This window comes from Cnephaeus nilssonii, assembly GCF_951640355.1.
Source record: "Cnephaeus nilssonii genome assembly, chromosome: 9".
Classification (NCBI taxonomy): Eukaryota; Metazoa; Chordata; class Mammalia; order Chiroptera; family Vespertilionidae; genus Cnephaeus; species Cnephaeus nilssonii.
Genome location: NC_137080.1, coordinates 65,682,584 through 65,707,140, shown reverse-complemented (window position 1 = coordinate 65,707,140; position 24,557 = coordinate 65,682,584). Strand labels below are relative to the sequence as shown.

At 38.8% G+C, this 24,557-nt stretch overlaps 1 protein-coding gene across 2 annotated transcripts in view; it reads right to left on the bottom strand.

Annotated features, from left to right (window-relative positions):
• COL9A1 (collagen type IX alpha 1 chain) overlaps positions 1–24,557 on the bottom strand; it is a 135,548-nt gene that overhangs the window by 104,775 nt on the left and 6,216 nt on the right. The window contains exon 1 of one of the 2 annotated variants that reach the window (XM_079779816.1): positions 1,983–2,012. The exons of the other annotated variant lie outside the window; for it this stretch is intronic. The gene's annotated coding sequence lies outside the window, so the exon portion shown is untranslated. Of the gene's footprint in view, positions 1–1,982; positions 2,013–24,557 lie in introns of those variants that run through there. 2 annotated transcript variants of the gene reach the window in all.

Genomic DNA, 24,557 nt, shown 5'->3' with positions numbered 1-24,557 from the left:
CCTAATTATTTCTCCCCAGAGTGAATAATCATACTTAGTGTAATATGATTTGTTGCTTAAATTTTTGTATTTTGACTTATCCTACATGCTTATAAAGAAAAACAGAATCATAAAGCTGCTATTTAAGAACTGTCTTAAAATGATAAGAAACTATTGATTTATAATTTAAATATTATGAGGATTTGTTCTCAGCATATATACAAATCTGAGTTAAATTGGCACATAGTTTTGGACCAACAGAATTGCAAGGATACTCCCACAGCAATTCTTGTCTGCTGTTTTTTTACTTGACATTCTTGTGTACTCCTAATTTTTTCCTACATGTCAATCCTATCATTTGCCCCTGGCACTGGTTCTTTGGGAAAATGCATACCAAAGGAGATTTCCTTCTATTAGCTGCATTTGGAGAACAGGAATTGACATCTGTCAGTGTTAATGAGGGTGAGTCTTGCCAATGTGTGACAACTGAGATCAGGCTCCAATATGAATCTCTCAACAGCGTGACAGATGGGTAGCCGTTCTGGTGCTGACCTTAAACTAACTTTTTAAAATGTGTGCTCTTACATCACACCACCTTAACGTTGTTCAGCAAGTTTTAAAAAGTTTAAATCTCTTAAATGTGGTCGGACAATCAGATTGACAAGTGGCAGAATCTGCAACAAGCGCTAAAGTTGTCAAGGTCTCAATTATTTCCAAAGTATCTAATGTTGTGGTTTACTAAACACTGCTGACATCTGGAAACATTTAATAAAATGTCTTTGAGACTCAACTATCTTCTGGCAGCTTTTACTAACTGGCCTTGGTACATTGTCATAGATGTAATGCAGCCTCTCTGTGGATTAGATGTTCTCTAAGAGATGTGCAGTGGTCCCTGATAGCAAGGATGACTTCCTCTGAACTTTATGTTTGAGTTAAATGGACTCTGCTATGGGCTGAATTTTTTGTGCCTCTACCCCAAATTCCTATATTGGGTGGGATAATATTAGGAGGTGGGGCCTTTGGGAGGTGACTACGTCAGGAGTGTGGAGTCTTGACGGATGGGATTATAACGTAGACATAAGAGCTCGCTTGCCTCTTCCACCACGTGAGGACACATGGAGAAGATGATCACCTCTGAACCAGAAATCGGGTCCTCATCACACACCAGATCTGCTGGGGCCTTGATCTTGGACTTCCCAGCATCCAGACTATAACAAATTTCTGTTGTTTGTACGCCATCCTGTAATAGTAGCCCAAACTAAAGCAGGTTCTCACAGCATCTGAAGCTCATATTCATGAGCAGGAGGAGACAGGGCTGGGAACCCTTCAACCAGCTGATGAGGAACATAAAAGAATCGAGAGTGAGAGAGAACAGTTTAGTTCTCTTCACTTTAAGTACTATCTCAATTTAGTATAAGTCTAACAGTATTGCCAGATTTTTCTTTTAATTCTCATAACTGCTTCATCTGTACTACCAGGAAAAAAATTACCTGAAATAAAAGCAAACCAAATGTTATCATTATAATACCTGTAAGCTCTTGAAAATCTTAACGGTTGTACTGTATTTTTTATTTGGCTAATAAATATGCAGATGTATTCCTTCTATGGTTATATTCTGCTTCTTTACCACTGGGGTAAACACGTAAGCTTCACTAATTCCCAGAACTCATGAAGAACAGATGGACACTCTGAATAGCAATACAAATTGAGTCATAAACGCCTCTAAAATAATTAATGCTTTTGCACAAAACTCAGTTCAAAGGGTTAAAAGCTCAGCACTGTTTCTAAATACAAAGTCAATGTAAGGCATGTGTAATTATAAATCATAGGTCATGTTTCCTATTTACCTATGCTCTGCTCTTTTCTGCACCAATCATTATACATTAGCGTGACAAGATTGGGCACAAATGGACAAGTTAATTGCCAGTGCCATTAGAATTCCCAAATTTCTGTAGTGTGAATGAAATTAAAACAACTAATTTGTGCATTTTTTAAAAGGTCACCTTGTTACACAGGAAATTGAATGTGACGAGAACAGAAATAACTCTCAAGATGGTTGTGGAGTGGGGAAGTTGGCTTTTACAGTCTCTATTTTGTAGAAACTTTTACACATTTTTTTTTTCCTCCAGAAACTTTGACCTTGTGTGAAGCTGTAATGGCATGAAGTAGGGGAGGGGATGATCTGGAAGAATCCTCAATCAAGTGTTTTTGGAATTGTCACCAAGTCAAAACCAGGTTGAAAGCTTCTCAAAAGCATCTTATATCCGGCAGCAGCAAACTGTGAGTTACATTTATTTTGTTATCCTCTGCAAGAGTACAAAACAGGAAGAAATTTAGAATCTAATAATGTTTCTTTCCTGTTACTAAGAGAGTTTTGGCTTTATGATTAAAATTCTAACGTTTCTCATTTGTCATGTAAATATTTTCTCCATGTCTTGAATATTAGTTGTGTCATAACAATCTCCTAGGAGGGACTCGTCAAACACATTGCCACACCCAGGCAAGCCGTATAATATGAATTGAACAGCGGTTCCCAGCAGCCGAATCTAAGGAAGAGTGAAAACCCCATTCAAAGTAGGTGTCAGTATCCATGTGAGATAGAGACCACTAATGATAAAAAAAAAGTAAGCAATCTAACCAAAAAAACAAAATGATTATTTAGTGATTTTGCATAAATGTTCAAATGTGATAAATAATGTTAAAACTAGACACTATTGCTAAATACAAAACCCAGTGCAAGCCAACACATATGTGTGACGACAGAGTATATTTCTCTACCCTTTACACTCGAGACCTTTGGAAGCAGGGCAGCAAGAAATGCCAGAAACCTAGTCAAAGGGTCAAGGGCTCTACTCACCCCAGCACTTCAGTGACGAGAGCATGAGGAAGCAGAAGCCCAGTATTGGTTGGTGCCTTAGGTGATAATAGTATGTTTTACATTGCTTCAGGGCTCAAGCTGAGGATGATGAGGAAATGTTCAAACCATACTGATTGTGGAGAACTGGGAAGGGTCTAAAAATTTACCCTAATTGCAAGCTAACAAGATAGGCTAGCAGAGATTCACAGACACTGGCAAAGACATGAGATTCCTGGGTCAGAGACAAAGCACACTTTACTGCTCATAGTTGTAAACAGTATCAGCATTTGTGCATGTTCCCTGAACCCCAGTTCCCACAGGGTGATGTGAAGAAGGCCAGGTGATCCCTGTATCCATAGTAGAACCCATTGCAGAAGTGCTTAGGAAACCCAAATCTATAATAATAAAAGCGTAATATGCTAAGTAGACCAGACGTCCTTCTGGACGACCTTCCAGACAAAGCCCGGGCTATGAGGGAAGCCCAGGTCCCGGGTGCCAGAGGGAAGTTGGTGCCGGCAGCCAGGGAAAGAAAGGCCTACTCTTGCATGAATTGTGTGCATTAGGCCTCTAATCTTTTATAATGGGCAGTAATCCTGTCAGGCCTTGCTATTTAGGGAGACATATTTACTATACTGGTGAGTAAACAAACTTGACTTTGTTCCAGAGACACTGTATCTTCCAAGGCTGTTCACTATACAAAAGTCTTTGAAAAGAAAATCTGGAATAATCATAGTTATTGCCTCTGCTTATGAGATATACAGAAACTTTAAGATACCCATGGAGAATTATCTCTCAACACTGACTAGGTACTAAAACTTCATGCTGAAATATAGCTTAGAGTTCTTACTTTAAAGATCTCCAATTGCTATTTAGGGCAGCACAGCACTATCTTCAGAAACTCTACATTCACTACCCCGGTCTCAAATTGCCCCATTTTCTCCTTTTTGCTCCCCAGGGGTTTCTCCATGTTGAGTCAAGTACTTCGCTTCAGTTTTGTTTTTGCTTTGGTGCCTGAACTACTCACTCCCAGGCTCAGATCTTAGCTTCACCTTTGACCCTTGTGCCTGGCAAGACACTCCCACAAGTAACCTACCAGTAACAATGTCCTCACCTGCCAGTACTGGCACTCCACTACTTCCCTGATAAGGAGCCCTCTCCCCTCAGAGGATATTGGCTATAAAATTAACTATTTCTAGGGCTGGGTAGATAACCTATAGGTGACTGGATAATTTATTCTTTTAATAAATTTTTCTATGCATATGCAATTTTACTTAATGCTGTTTGGAATAGTCTTTTAATCTGTAAACCCAATGTGTTGCCATAGAAACGGGGCTCCATCAGAAATGCATCCAATCAATTCTGAAATTATCATTCAGAATAACTTTATAAATTGGAATGAATCCAGCAGGTACTCAGAATGTCAGCATTTAGGCAGTAAGCTGCATTTTCTTATTTTATTTAATTATTTTAAAATAAAGAAATGAAAAGAGCCAAAACCGGTTTGGCTCAGTGGATAGAGCATCGGCCTGCGGACTCAAGGGTCCCAGGTTCGATTCCGGTCAAGGGCATGTGCCTTGGTTGCGGGCACATCCCCAGTAGGGGGTGTGCAAGAGGCAGCTGATCGATGTTTCTCTCTCATCAATGTTTCTAACTCTCTATCCCTCTCCCTTCCTCTCTGTAAAAAATCAATAAAATATATTTTTTAAAAAAGAAATGAAAAGAGAAGAACCCAACTTAAATGTATATAAAAATACAAAGATACTCAAAGTAAGAAAATTACTTCTCAATTATTTTACTTTTGAAACAGCATTAAAATAGAGCAAAGTACACCATTCAGAAAAGACAAGGTATGTTTCATATGTCTAAGCAGAATACAATGTGGAGGAAATGACTAAACAGAGAATGGGTGTGAGTGGAGGGGGGGTGGTTATTTTAAATATCATTATTTCTCTTAGCAAAGAAATCTGTAAATTTAAGTATCGGAAGAATTCCAATTTTGGAGTATATTTTCAATACTCTCTTGCACCTCTTGTCTCCTTGAAAATATTACCAAATGGAGTTCTTATGAGTTATGTAGCCCATGAAAAGGGAGTCACAGATACAAAATTTCTAGAATTTAGGGGCAAGATTAGAAATTTTTCTCCCATGGACTTTATGATGAAAATAATAAAAATAAAATTTGATGAATTATTAGTAAAATTACTCCACCCCAAATAATGATTAGTTCATGTGTTGGCAATAAAACATAAAGTATTTCCCAAATCTCTTCCTGGACCCCTCAGGCAGTTGGACATCCCTCTCACAATCTGGGACCACTGGCTCCTAACTGCACACCTGCCTGCCTGCCTGATCTCCCCTAACCACTCTGCCTGCTGGCCTGCTCGCCCCCAACTGCCCCCCCTGCCAGCCTGATCCCCCCCAACTGCCCTCCCCTGCCAGCCTGATCGCCCCTAACCACCTCTGCCTCGGCCCCACCACCATGGCTTTGTCCCGAAGGACGTCCGGAAGGTCTCCCAGTCTAATTAGCATATTACCCTTTTATTCTTATAGATCCCAGTTCCACAATTTACCAACCTCATGGTCAAGTTACCTAACCTCGTGGAACCTGAACAATTTCATCTGCAAAATAGAGTTAATAATACCACAGCATGGAGTTGTTCTGAGGATTAAATTAAATAATGCATTAAAGTGCTGAACACATGTCTATCACATGGAAGCACTCAATACATACATGTTAGATGTTATTACTAAAGTATTAGTAAAGTCCTTATTGAACAAGAGAAATTTTTGTTACTTGCAGGAAATACTAAATAGGGTGAGGTTATAATGATTTGTACTGGGTGAGCTAACAATATTGAGCCAAATCAAATTTGTTCATCATCAAAACTTAACCCAGAATGATTCCACTGAAATTCAAAACCAAAAAAAATTGATTGTGTATTCACCTTATTTTTCTTAAGATGGTGCTGCTCTTTCCTTATTTTCAGTACCTGGGAGCACAGGAAAGTTAGGTAGAACGAATATATCACTGCAGGAAATCCCGTTTCCAATTATTTCAAAATGTGCAGAGCCCATCAATGACATACCCAGCTCCCAAAACAACATATTTATAGCCACAACTTTACACATCTCAAAAGATTTCTTAATGTGATATTCAAATAAACCAGTAACTCTCACATACAAAATAACTCCCTCTCTCTTTATATCTCAAATACAGTACCAAATGATAAAACATTTAAATTTAAGAATTTAGAGAAATTTTTAACACATTAGAAAAATCTTTCTTCAACTGTTACAGATGCAGGCAGTATGGAAAATTGGAATAGCTGCTCGTTGTGGCTTGAAACAGTTTTACTTTATAAATGGACCTGGTGTGCTCTTCTCATAGTTTTTCTGGCATCTCAACAGCAGACAAGGAAACTTCTTGTTGGTCCAGCAATGTCTCCTTGGGAAAGTCTAAGTCTAGGGCAGGGCAAGAGGCAAAGAGCATTCCTTTCAGTGAGACGTTAAAAACTCAGAGCCCCCTTTATATTTAAAACGACTTTCACTGCACAGCTGCCTCCGAGCAAACAAGTAGCAGAGCCCTTGCTCCCAGACTGTGCTCACAGATCTGAAGAGACAACCGACCTTCAGTGCTGGACTTGCAGATTTCCTGAAATATTTTTGACTTGGTTGCTCATATGAAAAAAAATATGTTTGCGAAATTGCCAATTCAATATCAAAGACGTGGCAAAGTATATTTACTGTTCAACCAGCAGCCACCCCTTAATGAGCAGTTAATTGTAATTAAGGGTACACCTCTGGGAGACAAGGTAATATGGCTTTGTGTCATTTTCAAGTAAGATTAGAGTAAGCCTAGGAAGGAAATAAATGGTCTGACGGTTGGAATGAGATTTATAGAGATGGTTAGGAAGATGACCCGAATCTGACTTTTTCAAGTCTTTCCAGATTGAATGATAATATCAGGAGGGCAAAGATCACACTTGTACTATGTCATTCCGCAAGGAAAAACGCTTCTATTAAGCTGAACTTTCAGTCAACACTGGTATTTGCTAATAAAGGTTTTGACAGTGACATTTAAACACCTTATTGTGTTAACATGCACAATACAGATAGTACCTGGGGTCTTCCCCACTCCTTGAGTTCTACATGAAATTGCCCTGGTCTGTGCAAGTCCAAAGCCCTTCCTGGGACTTGGCTAAATTTCAGGTGATTTATTCTCAAAGCCTCCTCTGCTCTTAGGTGTCTGCCCCCACAAATGTGTCTCTACTTTGCTAGGCATCAATTCGGACAGAAAAATAAATCTTTCATGTGGTTAATAGAACTGACTGAAGGTTTCAGTGGCAGGGGTTGGGAGTTGGGAGGGTGAGAAAAGGTCACCTCTCACATCATTCCACAAATATCTTTAAAAATCTATCATTACCTTCTTGTTCTTTCAAGTCGTCTCTGGCTCCTGCCATAAGGCGACATGGGCTATGAGCCTGAGGGGACTGGGGGACATTTACTGGAGAGGCCACTGCCACAGGCCGAGTTGGCAAGTGGCACCAGGTGAGACTTTTTGACACCAACAGAGTTCTAAACAGTGATCAAGACTTTTATATATTTTTTAAAATATATTTTTATTGATTTCAGAGAGGAAAGGAGAGGGAGAGAGAGAGAGAGAGAGAGAAACATCAATGATGAGAGAGAATCGTTGATTGGCTGCCTCCTTCATGCCCCCTACTGGGGATCGAGCCCACAACCCAGGCATGTGCCCTTGACTGGAATCGAACCTGGGACCCTTCAGTCAGCAGGTCAATGCTCTATCCACTGGGCCAAACCAGCTAGGGCTCATCATGACTCTTAAACCTCTCAAGCTTATTCCTTAAATTCCTTCACCTTGGAATAAAACTGGACTTTGGGCCCAAATTATTTGTGGCACAGGATGGGAGAATGATAATAAGAAACAAAAGTAAATGGCCATAAATTTAGGTAAGCAAAGAGACAAACTCACACCGACTCCCCTGCCCCAGCCACACCGTCCAGGTGATTATGGCACATGAAGAAAAGTCACTTCCACACAAGACTGAATGGTGCTCTGGGATGGAGTTCCAAGGTAATATCCCAAGATTTAAGTACCAGCATATACAAATATTAAGTACTATGTCTTTAAGAAAGATATAAATGAGAAAAACAATAAACACACGCACACAATGTTACTCCCTGATCATGGTCTCTATTTCACCACCAAAAAAAAAAAAAAAGAAAAGAAAAAAGAAAGGAAGACCTTTCAGTTATTACTGTGGCTTACGTCCAAATTCTTGGTGCTTGGAATACAATTTTAGTTTAAGATTTAGCTTCCATATTAAACACGTTGTGTGAACTACTAAATACTGGCTTGTATTCTCAATTACTTTTATTTTCCCCTATGGAGAGGGTTTGGAAAGAATCCCATTTAGAAAGCAAGCCATCGGGGCCAGGAAAGGAGTGTTAACACACTGAAGTCACGGTGTGTTCTTGTAACCTTGATTTAAGTGCTAAGCTAAATACGGTATCTCATCATATAGCTGTACTTGTGAGCCAACGCCGCAGAAAAGCAAACCGGAATGAATGAGGTTCTCTGATTAATTTTCTAGTACTCGGCAGTTTAAACATCACACTGGCAATGTAATTGAAATTGCAGCAGATGGAAATGGCAGAGTCCTTCAATAGATGCCTGCGCACTCTTCCAGGATTGAGGAGTCTCTTAGGGAAGTGCCACAGCCTATCTTAATATGATTTACTGCTGAAGATCTGCTCCTCCTATGGAGCTGCCAGGTTAGGAGGCGTGTGACTCCCGTGATCCAGATGAATAACTCTACTGCAGGAAAAAATAAATAGACAATTACCATACCGTTACTCAGAGAAGCGATAGAAGCTATTATGCCTCTGTGTTCTCACAGGAGTACTCCAAGTAAAGGGTTTCCAGGAATTAGATGTTATTGGTTTATTATCCACCCAGACGCTCTCATTCATGAGAATCTCTGCAATATGAGACCAGCATGCTAGTATTCTTAAAAACCCTTAACATAAAATAGCATAGTTCAGTGTTGGTCTGTGAGGCTCTCATATCGCTCTGCTCGCACACTGTATAACCCATGACCAGACTTGTTCATGATGACTAAAGATAAAGGCAATGTTTTTTCTACTTGGGCTTCCTTGCTGCCTAGTTTACCTTCCTGTTCAAACCAGAAAGGCTTTTCTAGGTTTGTCAGGCTACTCGGAAGTTGCTCGGTACTCTCAGCCACCAACCTACGTAGCTACTCTGAAACCTGAGGTCCGTAACACATGGAATGTTTTCCAATTTCCTTTGGCTGTCAGGAGCTATTCTCTCTTCAGTTCCCACCTCCCCTCTCATGTTCCTACCCATGACCTGAAAGATCTGTGGGATTATATTCTGTTGTAGGTAGGGGGAAAAAAAAAAAGGCCCACCAATGATTACCACATGCTAATCCACAGAACCTGTGAATGTTATGTTACGGGGCAAAACAGACATTAAAAATGTGATTAAGGTTATGGATCCCAAAAAAGGAAGATTAGGAAGATGTGAGCACTTAAAAGTAGAGAAATTTCTATGCCTGGATTCAGTCAGAAAGAGGTAAAGAAGACAAAAGAGGCAGAGGAGAGATGAAGCCAAAGGAGAAGTCAGATTCAAAACTTGAGAAGGGCTTGACCCACCATCGCTGGCTTTGAAGAGATCCTTTCGTCAGGAAGCCACGTTATAGAGAAAAAGGGCACTTGTGTCTGTAACACCTTCTGCTAATGCCTTAGAAAGTTCAAAAGTTCAGAATATTCCGTTGCACAGGGGCTATTTGAAGAGACTACGGATGTGATTCATAAAGACCTTCAGTCCTATCGGCAGAAGCCTAAATAGTTTAAGGTTATCTAAGAAAGATCTGTGTACAAGGTGAACCCCCATGACGCACATGAGGATATCATGACAGTGGAAACACTGCCAGCCAGAACTGAAAGAGGCTGTCAGACCCCCACCATTCTACCTGCAGGAAACAGGCCGACAAAACTACTCAGTTGCAAACTGTGCTACTTTTTTTGGAAAAGGAGGTGTGACTCTGAGAAAGGAAATAAGAGCCCAAGAGGATGTAGACAAGAACCCAGAGGATTTTCCCCAAAAAACCTTGAAATCTAGTGGAATCTGCGTGGCTGGATTCCAAAATCACTTGGCCCCAGTGACTCCTTTCATCTTTTCATTTTCTCCCTTCTGAACCAGAATGTCTATAACTATTATCCAATGCCTGTCCCATCATCATATGTTTGGAGCAAATACCTGATTTCTTTAGTTTCGCAGGCCTAAAGGAGAGGAGTTGTGCTTCACGAAGGATTATACCCAGAGATTCACTCATACCTGATTTAGATAAATTAGGTGATTAGATCTGGGATTTTGGAAGTGATGAAATTTTGATGCGATTTTGAATTTAAGTTGATACTGTAATGGGATGAGATCATTGGGGATCTTGGGATGAGATGCATGTATTTGGTTATGTGGGATGGATGTGACTCTTTCAGGGCCAGAAGATAAACTGTGGCAAGCAGAATAATGAGCTCCCAAAGATTTCCACACCTGAATTCCCAGAACAATGTTACTTTATATGGCAAGATATCAATGTGATTATGACTATGGATATTAAAATAGTGATATTATCCTGGAGTATTCAGCTGGGCCAAATATATTATTAAGCAAGGTGCTTAAAAGTAGGAGAGGAAAGTGGAAGAGTTAATCAGAGAGTTACAGCAGAAAAGAAGGCAGGGAAGTTGAGGCAAAAAGGAGAATGACATCAAAGAGATACATATGAGAAGGACTGACCTACCGTTGCTGGCTTTAAGGATGGAGAAAGAAGCCCACAAGCCAGGGAATGCAGGCAGCCTCTCGAAACAGAGAATAACCCTTAGCCAACCACCTGAATGAGCCTTGAAGTGGATTCTCCTTCAGAGCCCCTATCCTGGCCGAAACCTTGACTTCAGCCTTGTGGCACCCATAGCAAAGAAACCAGCGAAGCCTACCAGACCTCTGACCTATGCAACTGTAAAATAATAAATGCGTTGTTTTAAGCTGCTGAATTTATTATAATTTGCTGGTAACAATAGGCAACTAATACATATTCACTTATACATTTAGATTTAAATTCTTATAAGAATTTGATCCTCTCTGTTTTTCTAATAGATAGAAGTACTGCCTCCATACCTTCGTGTAACTTATAACCAAAAAAATCTTTTTAAATGACCTTGCCTTTCACAGAACTAATTTCAAATTTTTATTTTGTGCCTTGTGCTGAAGTCTAGAGTGGTCTCTATTATCTTGCAGCTGCTTTAAAAAAAATCAGTTTATAGATTCAACTTCTAAAGTGTGCCATTCCAAAATACGCCAAAGCCCAAGATTATAGTACTCTTATGAATTTCTCCCTTGAGTCATAGTGGTGAGTTTGAGTTTCAGAAAATCAAAGTGGTGGGCTGAAAGAGAGCTCTCTTAAATCAAGGGGCATGAATTCTAGTCCTAGCTCTGATACCAAGTGGCAAGGCAGCCTCTTGGACATCACTTTACCTCTCTGGATCTCATTTTCTTACTCTAGAATAAATGGGGTGGGAAATCAGGGAAGCCTCCGTAATGAAGTGTTGCTAGGTTGAAATCCTAAGGACTGACAGGCATGAATGAGGTAAGTGGGGTAGGGTGGATGCAGGAAGAGGAGCAGCCCAGAGGCTTAGCATGTTTTGTTCTATATGCCACGTGCTATATTACTCTCCTGATGAACTCAGTGACCAAAAAAAACCACACAAAACAAAACAAAAAACACCATCCAGTGTCCCCAACTGGTGGTCCATGAGGTCCGAAAGGTTGGCGACTGCTGAAAGGGTTATATGGAAAGAGCGAGGGCTTAGAGAATCTTGTGGAATAGAATTTAAGGCATGGACTTTATGGTGAAATCTCCTAATTTGAGTCCTGGCTCCACCACTTATTAGCTGAGTGTTTTCTCTAGATCCCTGTTTCCTCATCTGTAAAATGTATATCACGTGCAAGTATTGTTTAGGCCAGATCTTGGCACAGAATTCACATTATATAAATTAGCACACATTACAAATGTGCATCAATATTATTGCCCTGGACTGTCTTGTATCCCTCCTAAATCTGTATGTTGAAGCCCTACCCACAAGGTGATAAGTATTTAAAGATGGGGCCTTTGGGAGGTAATTGGGCCAGTAGGTCATGACTGTGGTACCCTCTTCATGGGATTAGTGGCCTTACAAGAAGAGACACCAGAGAGCTTGCTCTCTCTGTCCACCATGTGAGCACACAGTGAGAAGGCAGCCATCCGCAGCCAGTAAGAAAGCTCGCATCAGAACCTGGCCATGCTGTCACCATAATCTCAGACTTCCAGCCTGCAGAACTGTGAGAAAATAAATTTCTGTTGTTTAAGCCACCTCAGTCTATGGTGTTTTGTTTTTATGGCAGCCTGAAAATGCTAATAAAATTATTAAGGAAAAATTTTAGGTTTTGCTCTGTAACTGCTATTTTATTTAACTTTTGTATGAGAATATATCAATGTATTCTTTGACAATTTAAAATAAAGTCAAATCAAGGGGGGGAGAGATCTATAATTCATTTGTAGGGACACCTCCAATTATCTCCTAACCTTCAGAATTGGACCAACTGCAGGTTGAATGAGCCATCAATGAAAGACATCAATGGATAGTTTCATTATTAGTGACTCTCAATTTGTAAGATGTCTCATTGGTCCATTTGTCTACTTTAAAGTGATGCAATTAATAAGTATTCCAGTAGAAATATCCTTTAGAACAATATAAAAAATTCCAAGAGAACTCTACATCATGGCTTTTCTGATGACATTTAGAAATATGTATGTATGTATATACTAGTACATAAATATATGTATATTATATGTGTGTGTGTGTGTGTGTGTGTGTGTGTGTGTGTGTGTGTGTATGTATATATATTTAGAAACATGTATATACTAGAGTCTCGGTGCATGGATTCATGCACTGATGGGGTCCCTCGGCCTGGCCTGCATCCTCTTGCAATCCGGGACCCCTTGGGGGATGTCAGATATCCAGTTTTGGCCCAATCCCCGCAATCCCTATCCAGACAAGAGGGAGCCCAATCCCCGCAGGCCCGATCCAGACAGGAGGGAGCCTGATCCTGTGCATTGAGTGTCTGTCCCCTGGTGGTCAGTGTGTGTTATAGCGACCAGTCAACCGATCGTTCAGTCGTTTGGTCGCTTAGACTTTTATATATATAGATATATATAAAGTATTTTAGCAATTACTTTAAAGGATGACTTTGTGAAAAAAAGATGGAATCATAAAATTCACAAATTTCAGACCTTGGAAATCACTTGTGGAACTGCTAATATAATATTAGAGAAAATACTTAAAGAGAAATGACAAGTTGCCAAATTAAATATCTCTTTAAGAAATGGCAACCATATGCCTGTTCTTAAAATATAATTTAAAATATTACTGCTGTTTTGGAGCTTACAATTTAATGGGTCAGGCAGAGAGTAATTAATCAAACAAATTAGTGTATAATTACAAACAATAATTTTGATTTTATTTTGTCTATACCCTCTAAGCAATTTGTCCATAGCTTTTTAGTTATTGATACTAATTTTGCTTGCATACATCCCAACTCAATCTTTCCACCCACTCTATGTCCATAAAGAGGTACACAGAATGGAGAAGTTATTATATAAGGCGCAAAGCACCAGCATGAAAAATCAGTTGAGTCCCAGCTCTTCCACCAATCAAATGAACTTGCAGAGTTCTTTAGAATCTGCAAATTAGATAGATGTCCATATGTGCCATAGATGTCCTGGTGGGATCCTTCCCATTTTAAAATCAAATGACAAATATCTTTTCAATCCCAACATTATTTTAGATCCCAACAATTGGCTATATCATAACAAATAAATGCCTTGTCTTCCAGGAGGGAAAAGGCACTTGAAAGTGCAAAGAATTAATACAATAATAAGTAAGAAAAATTGTAAGAACAAAATAGGCGTGGCTTTAAGAAATTAGAATAAATAATATTGAGTTTAATCAATAATATACAGATTTAGTTGAGTGACCAGAAGGATGGCTGAGCTGTGTGATGTGGAAATCTTTTTCTCTGGAGATCCTTAGAAACGAAGCTGATTGTGGTGGGATGGCTTAAGGAAGAAGAAGGCTGAGATAACATATCAGGCCTGTTCCAGCCCTCTGAATATCATTTGAGTCATTTGCTTCATACCTAAAGTATTTTATTTGCCATAACTATGGGGTCTTTTTCATTATCCATAGTGATACTTTATTAATCAAACTCTATCTTTAAATGATAATTCACACTAAAGTCCCTAGAAGTTAAAAACATGTGTGAGGATTTATTAGAATTTGAAAACTCCACTCAGGAGGTCATTATGAGGACATTGCAGAGCATTTGCTTTGTTTATAAGGGACGCACTTTACGATTAGGGCTGATCAACACTGGCTGCAATGCTCCAAGGGCATTAAACAGTAATCTAATTATGAGAGTTTCACAGCACTCTTAGCAGAAAGGCATTCACCAAACTTCAATTATTTTTAGAAGATCTATCTTTGAATTTAATTTAAAATGTGATTAAGTTTCCTTTTTTGTTATCTAAGTTGAAGTAAAATCATTGTTTAAACTTATTCAAAGACAAAAAAAGACTGTTTCATGTAGCTTACATTTAACAATAAAATGTTGCATAGTTTTATTTCTATCTAATTATATTGTTCTCTAAACTCAACACAGGCTTTATATTGGACAGTCTTAAACCCAATAAGGTACAAACAATTTTATTTTTCTCAATCACCATTTTCAAATATGCTTTGTCAAATCTCCCTTTCCTGACTCCTGACAGCATGTCAGGCAGACCCCATAGCTTTCTGGTCAGTTTGAATATTTTAAAAATCCAGTCCAGTCTAGGCCAGTTTAAAATTTCAAATCATATATTCAGTTTAGTATTCATAGCCTCGCCTTCCAAAGCATTGGCCAGATGCAGCCTGAAGGACACGGAGGTGCAGCCTGAGGGACATGGGGCATAATCAAGCCGTGATCTGTTCTTTTACTCCTTCAAAGGGGTGAGAAACATGATATTGAGGAAATGGGGATAAGGACAAGACCATTATTGCTCATCAAAAATCCATATTGTTCCTCAACATTTTCCACCTTCATGCACCAAAGTGGGATAATATGACTATTTCTCACCAAAGGAACAAAAGGGAAAATGAGGTGGTTCTTCTGGTCTGGGCAGTTAAAGTCAAGGGTTTCATCTACATGCACACTCTCTCCCTTGTCTGTGTGGCTGAATCAAAGGACTCGACTCGAACAGGGCAGTGTTGAGCTGGATGTAGCCCAGGCCTCAGGGTTGCCACTGGGAGAGAAGCAGCCTTCCCAGCCTGTGTCAGACTGTGATGTAAAGGGATACACATGTCTGTTTTGCTCGGCCTCTGAGAGTTCAGCATTTATTTGTTATCATAGCATAACCTACCATGCATCTTAATTAATGCAAAAAACATACTGGGAGGTGAGGCAAAAAGAGTAGGCTACACAGGATGTGACCAAAGAAAGGATGGAGAACAATGAAGAAACTGGTCAGGTAAAGAAGAAAGGACATAATAGATGGATTCATTTTCATAAAAAGAAATGGAAGACTAAAATTAAAGACACAAGGAAATAAGTCTCAAAAGGAGTCTTTGCTCACAGACGAGAGCAACGGAAAGTAAAATGGGAGAAGAAACAAAGAAATTAGAGGAGAAATTATTAAAAGTTGTAGAAAACCTAGTAATAGCAAAATGGACCACCTTTTCCCATCTTCTGATAGAAGTGTAATCAAAGGAATTTCCAAATGACTGAGCTTGTATTAATCTTTTTCACATACTTGCATTAATTCAGGTTTATCCCCACAGACCACACTTAATGCCTACTTTTAATTTATGCTAAGCCGGATATCTTCTAAATCTTACATGTTTTTAATGCATTTCTAGGCAGAGTTACTCATGCTCCATGCACACAAGCAATATCATAAATTAAAATTGGCAATTGCTGAGGTATGTGAGACTTTACCAACCTGAACACAGAAGTACAACAGCATTATGCGCAGGTTTTACAGGAAGGCATTTTGTTTTAATTGAGCACCAAACAACAGAATAGGTATATTTCATTTTTTTAAATGATTGGGGAAGTGTAATTTACAGAAAAGTGTGTTCTGCTTTATATGAAAGAGACAGAAAGAAAGGAATGAAGGGAAAGAGGAGGGGAAAGAAAGGTGCCAGTTTTAAAATTTGGTAAGTTGTAAGCTACACCTCCCTCCTACTTCTGCTCTCTCCCACTGAATTCCTAAGCCAATCATGATCAGGTCATCAGATCATTGGGCAGGTAAATTTACCGTTCCCAACAAATGAGTCAATATATTTGAAAATATTAATTTATTTTACATGCGTCAGTATCACTCATTTTTAAAAAGTGATGATGGTTGAATCAATTGTCTCAGACTTTAACTTCTTTAAGAACCTTTTTTCAAGAGCACAGAATAATTATTATTTGGTTCCTCCATAAAATTGATAATCAAGCCCCTCTGTTTTTTCTTTCCAATGTCTCTTATATCTGCCCATTTCTTTTATTCACACTGCATCCAATTCTGTCTCAGCCCCTCATCACCTTACACCCAGATCCTCTAGCTCTTCAGGGTGCCCAGCCTTCCAGTCTATTCTGAACACCTCCTTCAAGCATCATTTCATCTTGCCATATCCAGACATGATGAAAACTATAACACTTTCAATGCTTCTCCATTGTGTATAACTGAGGGTTATTTACCGGGCATTCACAGATGGGCTTCAAGGGGATTTTTGAAGAGAGTGAAATTCTGTGCAAATTTTGTATGTTGTAGAAAATTATTTTGCTGGTAGAAATATCCAGGGTTTGTTTTATCCTCCCTGAGGCCCTAAAATGGTTGAGAATCCCCAATCTATAGGGCAAAAATCCAAACTCAGTGATCAACGTTCAAGAAGTGAGATGAAGCCTGCTTTTCACTAGTATCCCCTAAGTAGGAGCTTCTGTCAGATTAGTTCTTCTTGCCATATTCATTCATGTATTCATGTATTTAATAAACATCCATTGAACACTTATATGTTTCAGACATGATTATAAGCATTGAGGACACATGGGTGAAAGAATAGTTCCTTCCCTAAATAATTTCCAAGCTCTTATCAGAACTGCCTTCTCTGGCAGGTAGGGAATGGGGTATCTGGCCAGGCTTAGTATTTTGGAAATTGGAATAAGACATGGGAGTGGGGTAAGAGAAATGGCTGGTAGAGGTCAGGAACAAAAGGAGAATGGAAGCGATATCAAAGGCACTCTCTAGCCCTAGCTGGTTTGGCTTAGTGCATAGAGTGCCGGCCCTTGGGCTGAAGGGTCCCAGGTTCAATTCCAATCAAGGGCATGTACGTTGGTTGCAGGTTCTCCGGCTCTGATTGGGGTGTCTGCAGGAGGCAACCAGTCAATGTGCTCTCTCACATCAATGTTTCTCTCTGTCGCTCCCTCTCCCTTCCACTCTCTCTAAAAAAATCAATGGAAAAATATCCTCGGGTGAGGATTAATAAAACAAAAACAAAAAGGCAAAAAAGGCATCTTCTAACACAGTGGTCGGCAAACTGCGGCTTGAGAGCCACATGCGGCTCTTTGGTCCCTTGAGTGTGGCTCTTCCACAAAATACCACGTGCGGGCGCGCACGTACAGTGCAATTGAAACTTCGTGGCCCATGCGCAGAAGTCGGTTTTCAGCTCTCAAAAGAAATTTCAACATTGTACTGTTGATATTTGGCTCTGTTGAGTAATGAGTTTGCCAACCACTGCTCTAACTCATAAAGTCCAAAGGGGAGCGGTGGACAGAGAAGTGAAAATCAAGCAGTAATGGAATCCAAAACTCAGCCAAGCCAAATGGAGCAAATGAACTCAAGAGGATACACAGGAGAAGGGTGAAGCCAGGGGAGAGTCAGGAGGACCCACACATATAGGCAGCCTCCTCTGTGCCGGGGGAGAGCGCTGCTGGTGCGATGAGAAACAACAAAATAGGCACTAAAGTGTGCTGAGTGAGTCCTGGAATGCTTTACAGCGGTGGTCACACAAGCAGACCATTCAGAGAGGAGCAGGGTTTTGTCAGATGGACAGAGGAGAAGGTACGACATTTCATAAAAGGGAACATTAAATACAAAGGCCCAGAGAGACTTGACACAGCATATTTTGTGGAATAAAAAGATGGTTTAGTACAAATAGAGGCTCTGAGCAAATTATTTAGAGATGATGATGGATAACCCTCTCTAAGTACATAGATACTTGACATTTAAAAGAAAATTAGGTTTGTAATGCAGAAGGTCAGAGCAAAAATAACTAGACCAAGCCCCTTTATTTTATAGACCATAAAACTCAGGTTGGGGGAGGATATTTGTCTCACTCAAGTTAATGAATGGTAAAGGGAACACTACTTTTCTTGTCTGCTGGTCTATGCTTTATTTCATGTTGCTCCTCTGCCACACAGCCAGCTCTGTGACCTCATGACCTGATCCAAACCATTTGACCTCATACCATAATGGGATATTTGGGACGGGGGTGGGTGGACATCCATAACTACAAAGTCAGAGGGTAAGTGGGAAAATTGTCACCTTTCACTGTAGTAGTTTATAATACTGAGCAGCTTTGGAAATTCTAATAAGAAAAAAAGTAGAGTAGACATGAAAAGGGTGAGCTAATCCTATCATTTCTGCCCATACCTGAATTAGGACATAACACTGGGCCTAGTGCCTAGTCAGTCGTGTCCTGGTAAAGGTCCAACACCCAGTTTTCACAACAGATTGTGGGAGGTTCACTTGTTGGGCTTTTCAATTTCTGTGGTGTAAATATTCCCTTCATGACCTATTTCAAGTTACCAATGTGATATTATTGAGACGCTAACATTTGGCTCTCGGTCTCAGTACAAGCTGGTTCGAACACACCACTTCTATTAGTCCTCAATAAGCACCTGATGAATGCATCAACAACCAGCCAACCACCACCTATGGGGCCTTCAACCTCCTTCTGGCCTTAGTCAATGGTTGAGCCAGGGCTGCCCATTTATGGAAGACAAAATGAAATCATATCTTCCTCACAAGTGCTCCACTTCATTAAATATATATATATATATATATATATATATATATATATATATATATATATATATATATATATGAAAAGACTAAACTATTGTGCCTTCCTAGCACAGCACTAGCCTGCTCCTCCCTACCTTGGCTCACTAGCTTGAACTTGACCTCGGTCCTAACAGTGATGTTGCTCATTACACTTCCAGGAAAAAGGTGTGACAAAAGCATTGCCCAGAACCAACAGAGAGATTTCTTTTGGAGTACTCAAACTGTCCAGCCTTGCTTCTGAAATTATGTTGAGATCAGGCCGATGGAAGTTCAACAGCAGTAACACAGAAATCGATGTCAAGTATAACACCTAGAGACAATACTGAGTAATAAGAGGAACCTATGTGGAAGCAACTGATAGAAAGACAGAGACTCATTCACTATTAATATCACTACTGGTATTGTACCCTTCATGTGGTTAAATGTGAATAATAGGCTCTGGATAAAGTGCTACAGTCTGGTATCTCTCTTAGGACCAGAACCATTATTTCCCCAGCCATGACAAAGTGGGTATTTGAATGGCCTTTAAAAGAAGGCATTCTGGAAAAAATAAATAAAAATAAAATTAAAAAAAGAAGGCATTCTGGGGCTAAAGAATCGTGCTGGTAGCTTCCTTTACAGGCCTTAACCACCTAATCCAAGCATGTCAAACTCCCGGCCCGTGGGCTGCATGCAACCCACAATGAATATTTTTGTGGCCCAGCCAATATAACGGTATGTAAGAAATGTTTTAATAAAAATTTCATAACTTAATTTTTACAATATCCTGTTATACATAATTATTAATAACAAACTACAACGTTCGCTAATGAGTGATTACTATAATTTTGTTGCATTCATTTCCTTTACGTGCCTTACGTACAGGCACACCATTTCTCTCCACTAATACCAGCAGCGAGTATTTTTATTAGCAGCCGATTGCCACATCATTAGTCTTGTACTGACTTGTTTGGTGTGCACAACAGGAAATATTTTGCTTTCGGAGAACAAGAAAAATAGGTTTATTTGCGTTATGCTTATTAATTTGTGCAGTTATTCAGTGTCTGGTAAGTTAATGTTCAAGAAAAAATATTAATTTTTATTAAGGTGTTCTATTATTTTATGTTAACGATTACTCATTATTTCAGCCCTTTGTGTTCAGCATGTCTCTATCGAAATAAACCTGCGTTTCTATGAAAATTAAAGCTTTTGTTTTTTTTGCGGCCCACATAAAGTTAAACCTTGTTTATTTGTCCTGTGTTAGCCTTTGAGTTTGACACGCTTGACCTAATCAGCTTAGCCAGCACAATCAGTGGGAGGCTTTCCGGCTCTCCCGGCTCTCCCGGCTCTCCTTCCAGCTTCTTTGCATTTCTCATCTTCTAAATTGACTTTAATTCAACCAGGTCACCCTAGCAGCTCTCTGCTGCCCCCTTCTGTCAAGTGATGGTAATGACTAGCGGCCCCATCCTTTGGACAGGAATCCAAAGTCATCAGGAGTCTTCTCTTGCTCAAAATCCTTTATGCTCTGTTCTTTCCCTTCCGGCTTGTGCGTGTTTCTATGAACTGCTTTGTACTCTGGTCTGGCTTCAGAGGCAGCTATCTCTTCTGGATTCTCCCATAACTTCTCTGTTGACACTTGAGTCCTTTCCTGAATTTCCTCTTCTTTCTTATTAATAATGGACATCTTCAAATAGACAATCTGCTTATTTTCCCATAAGGACAGCTGCTTGTTTTCCCACATATAGGGTGTCCCCAAAAATGTATATAATATATACTCAATTTTGAAAATGACATGTATTTTATTAAATACTGCCTTTATAATTATTCAAAGTGTGTGTATACATTTTTGGGACACCCTATATTCATTCCTAAGGGAAATTTTTCAAACAGCTTCAATGAAAGTTATAGGTGTCCATTATAAGACCTAACATTTCTTTTCTTTTCTTTTTTTTTGCCTACACTTCTACATTATTCACTGTTTTCCATTTCATAGTCCTAATTTATACAGATTTCTGGGCTGGAGTTAATAGTTTAACTGGCTGTCTGGCCCTGGCATTCAAATGACCAGAGCATAAGATCCAGGCCTCTAAGTGGCAAATTGTATAATCTTTCTGGGAAAAAAATTAAAACATTATTCCCATGTGTATGTCCAGCAAATGTCTGCTGGAAATTCATCAAAACTGAAAAAATAATGGTTAGTCACACCCCCAAAGTAGGCAAGTATATAGATAGACAAACCAAGCCGAAATGGAAAGTAGGAGTATTATCTCTGCGTGGGTGCGGGCAAAGGGTTTGTCTATGGCAGTTGGCATCCTAGTTCATGTAGCCATGGGTCAGGGTGTGTCAACAAGAAAAGATGGTCTTACATCCCAGAATGCTGCTGTGCCCAGAAATATTGTGGCCTGACTGGTGGCTTAAGTTCCCTTCCAGTCCTAAAACTCGAGCAGTCCATAATTTCAGGGTTGTGAAAAATATGTTACAATAGAACATGGCAGCACTTAAGGCATTTAGGCACAAAGAGAATGCACTCGCTGTATGGTTTTCACCAGTCCCTGTACTCCTGCCCCTGTGCAACCCTATTAAGAATGAACAACTTTATAATTTACGAACACATGCACATGCTGATTATTCTATTTCCTAAAGAGATGGAAAGATTCACAGTCTGCCAGTGTCAGTTCCAAACGGGATTGAGAATTAAGTTCTAAGCTTATTCTCTCTAAATTCATCCATAATAATAAGATTTGGGTTCATTTGAATATAAATGCTACAGCTGAGTATCTGGAAGGAGGATTTATTAAAATCTCTACCCAAGTTATTACTGGATATGTTGCCCACATGTCTGACATGTCTTTTCTAAAAGTAAATTAACATTTATTCAGAAGTGAGCTAAAATGAGTCCACAGTGTAAACAATATCTATTTTAAATAATTGTACTTTATTTTACTTTTTAAACTAACCATGAGCATTTTCCACATTTAATAAAGAAGTATTTTTCTGTCATTGAATACAATTAGCTGATCCAAGCAAATGTTATAAAAGTTGATCACTCAGAAGATAACTTATTATGAGAATTTAATATACATATTATAAGACAGCTTTAAAATAGCTTCCTTATAATGTTACCAGTAGATAAAGCCATTACCATCAGTGCATTATATACATTCTAATTAATGAGACATCCTATTCTTTTTTTGTTTAAAATTCATTTTAAATATTTTTCTAAGGGGATTTTTTAAAAATATGTTTTATTGATTTTTAGAGAGAGAGGAAGGGAGAGGAATAGAGAGGTAGAAACATCCATGAAAGAGAAACATCATCGATGGGCTGCCTCCTGCATGCCCCCTATTGGGGATCCAGCCCACAACCCAGGCATGTGCCCTGACCAGAAATCTAACTGGTTACCTCTTGGTTCATGGGTCAGCACTCAACCACTGAGCCACACCAGCCAGGCAGAGACATCCTACTCTTGATTTTTAACATAAAAAACATAATTTTATCCATCATATAAATCAATCATGATGTAGAGACATATCACTATGCACATGTGTGCAAATATATTCAATCAATTAAAGCTTCATTTAAAACAATATAGCTGACATTTAATATGTGTACATATCAGAATTTAAGATTGAAGATAGATAATATTATTAACAACAATTAGCAAATTTTTCAATTATTTTATGTTTACAGTACAAACAGAAATGTTTTTGTGAAATCCAGTCTGCATCAATAATAAGTGATTAGAAACTAGTGATTAATTAGTATGTCTTAAATTCCCAGGTTTTGTATTTCAGGCAGTCAACATCAAAAAAAGATAAAAGACAGATAAAGTCATAAAAATTTTATGTAAACACATAGTTCCGTGCTTTGAATTAAAGAGCAACCATAAAGATTCGTGATTAATTTGTTGCTGGTCCTTAACATTTGTTGGACATCTACCAACATTTGTACATTTAAGCTTGTAGAAAGCTTGTATTTCTTCAATATTGCCACTAGATGGCAGAGACTTGGAAACCCAGTCTTGGACTAAAAATACATGTTAAAACATAAAATACAAAATCCTTTTTTTAAATTTCTTTATTGATTAAGTTATTACATATGTGTCCTTATCCCCCCATTACCCCCCATACCCTCCACTCATGCCCTCACCCCCCTGTTGTCTGTGTCCATTGGTTATGCCTATATGCATGCATACAAGTCCTTTGGTTGATCTCTCCCCCTTACCCCCACCCTTCCCCTACCTTCCCTCTGAGGTTTGATGGTCTGATCCATGTTTCTCTGTCTCTGGATCTGTTTTTGTTCATCAGTTTATGTTGTTCAAAATCCTATAAAAATGGTAGGCACAGCCCTGACCAGTGTTGCTCAATGGTTAGAGTGTTGGTCCTCACATCAAAGAGTTACAGGTTTGATTCCTGGTCAACAGTATGTACCTAGGTTGCAGGTTAGATACCTGGCCAGTAACCAATCAATGTATCTCTCTCTAATTGATGTTTCTCCCCCCCCCCATCTCTCTCTCCTCCCACCCTCTGCCCCTTCCTTCCACTCTCTCTAAAAATCAATTGAAAAGGTATCCTCCAGTGAGGATTAACAAAAACAAGCAAACAAAAATAACATGGTAGGCACAAAGAAAAAAAAAAGTTTATACTACTTTGGGTCAAAGCAGAAAAGAAGAATTAATGAGTCTTTACTTATACCAGATTTAGGTTTCCTGTATGAAAATTTAAGCCACTGGACTTTTATAATTTGGCACACATGAGAGTAGGAAAGAAATTTGGTGAGAGGCAAAAATGTATTTCCTGATATTTGTCTAATTTTCACTATGATAACTATTACAATGAAAAAACAATAAGAGAGAACTATAGGGTTTAAAACCCATGGTTCTCCCCTCTATCTACTTTGGGATAACTCAGATAAATATATGTATGCAACTATTAGAAACATAGACTTAAAGATTAATAAATTAGTTTAATTTTAAGTGAAACCAGCTGGTGGCATATTCAGTAATTTAAATGCCTTTAAATATAGCTCCTTATTTATAAATCCCAACGGTAATTTTCACTCCAAACAACATTTTTAACAGCTTTATTGAGATAAAATTCACATACTCTACAATTTAACCATTGAAAGTGTACATACAATTCAATATTTTCCAGAATAGTCACAAATTTATACAACCATCACCACAATCTAATTTTAGAACAATTTGTCTCCTTTAAAATAAACCTTGTACCCATTGACTATCAACACCCATCTGCTTTAATCAGTCCCTTCAGCAAGCACCAATCTACTTTGTGTTTCTATAGATTTGCCTATTCAGGATATTTCATGTAAATGGAATCACACAATATGTGGTCTTGTGACTGGCTTCACACACTTAGCATAATATTTTCAAGGTTCATTCACATTGAAGCATGTATCCAAACTTCATTCCTTTTTTAAAAAAAATTAAACTTTTTATTTAAGGTAATTGTAGATTTTCATGCAGTTAAAGAAATAACTCAAAAGGACCTCATGTA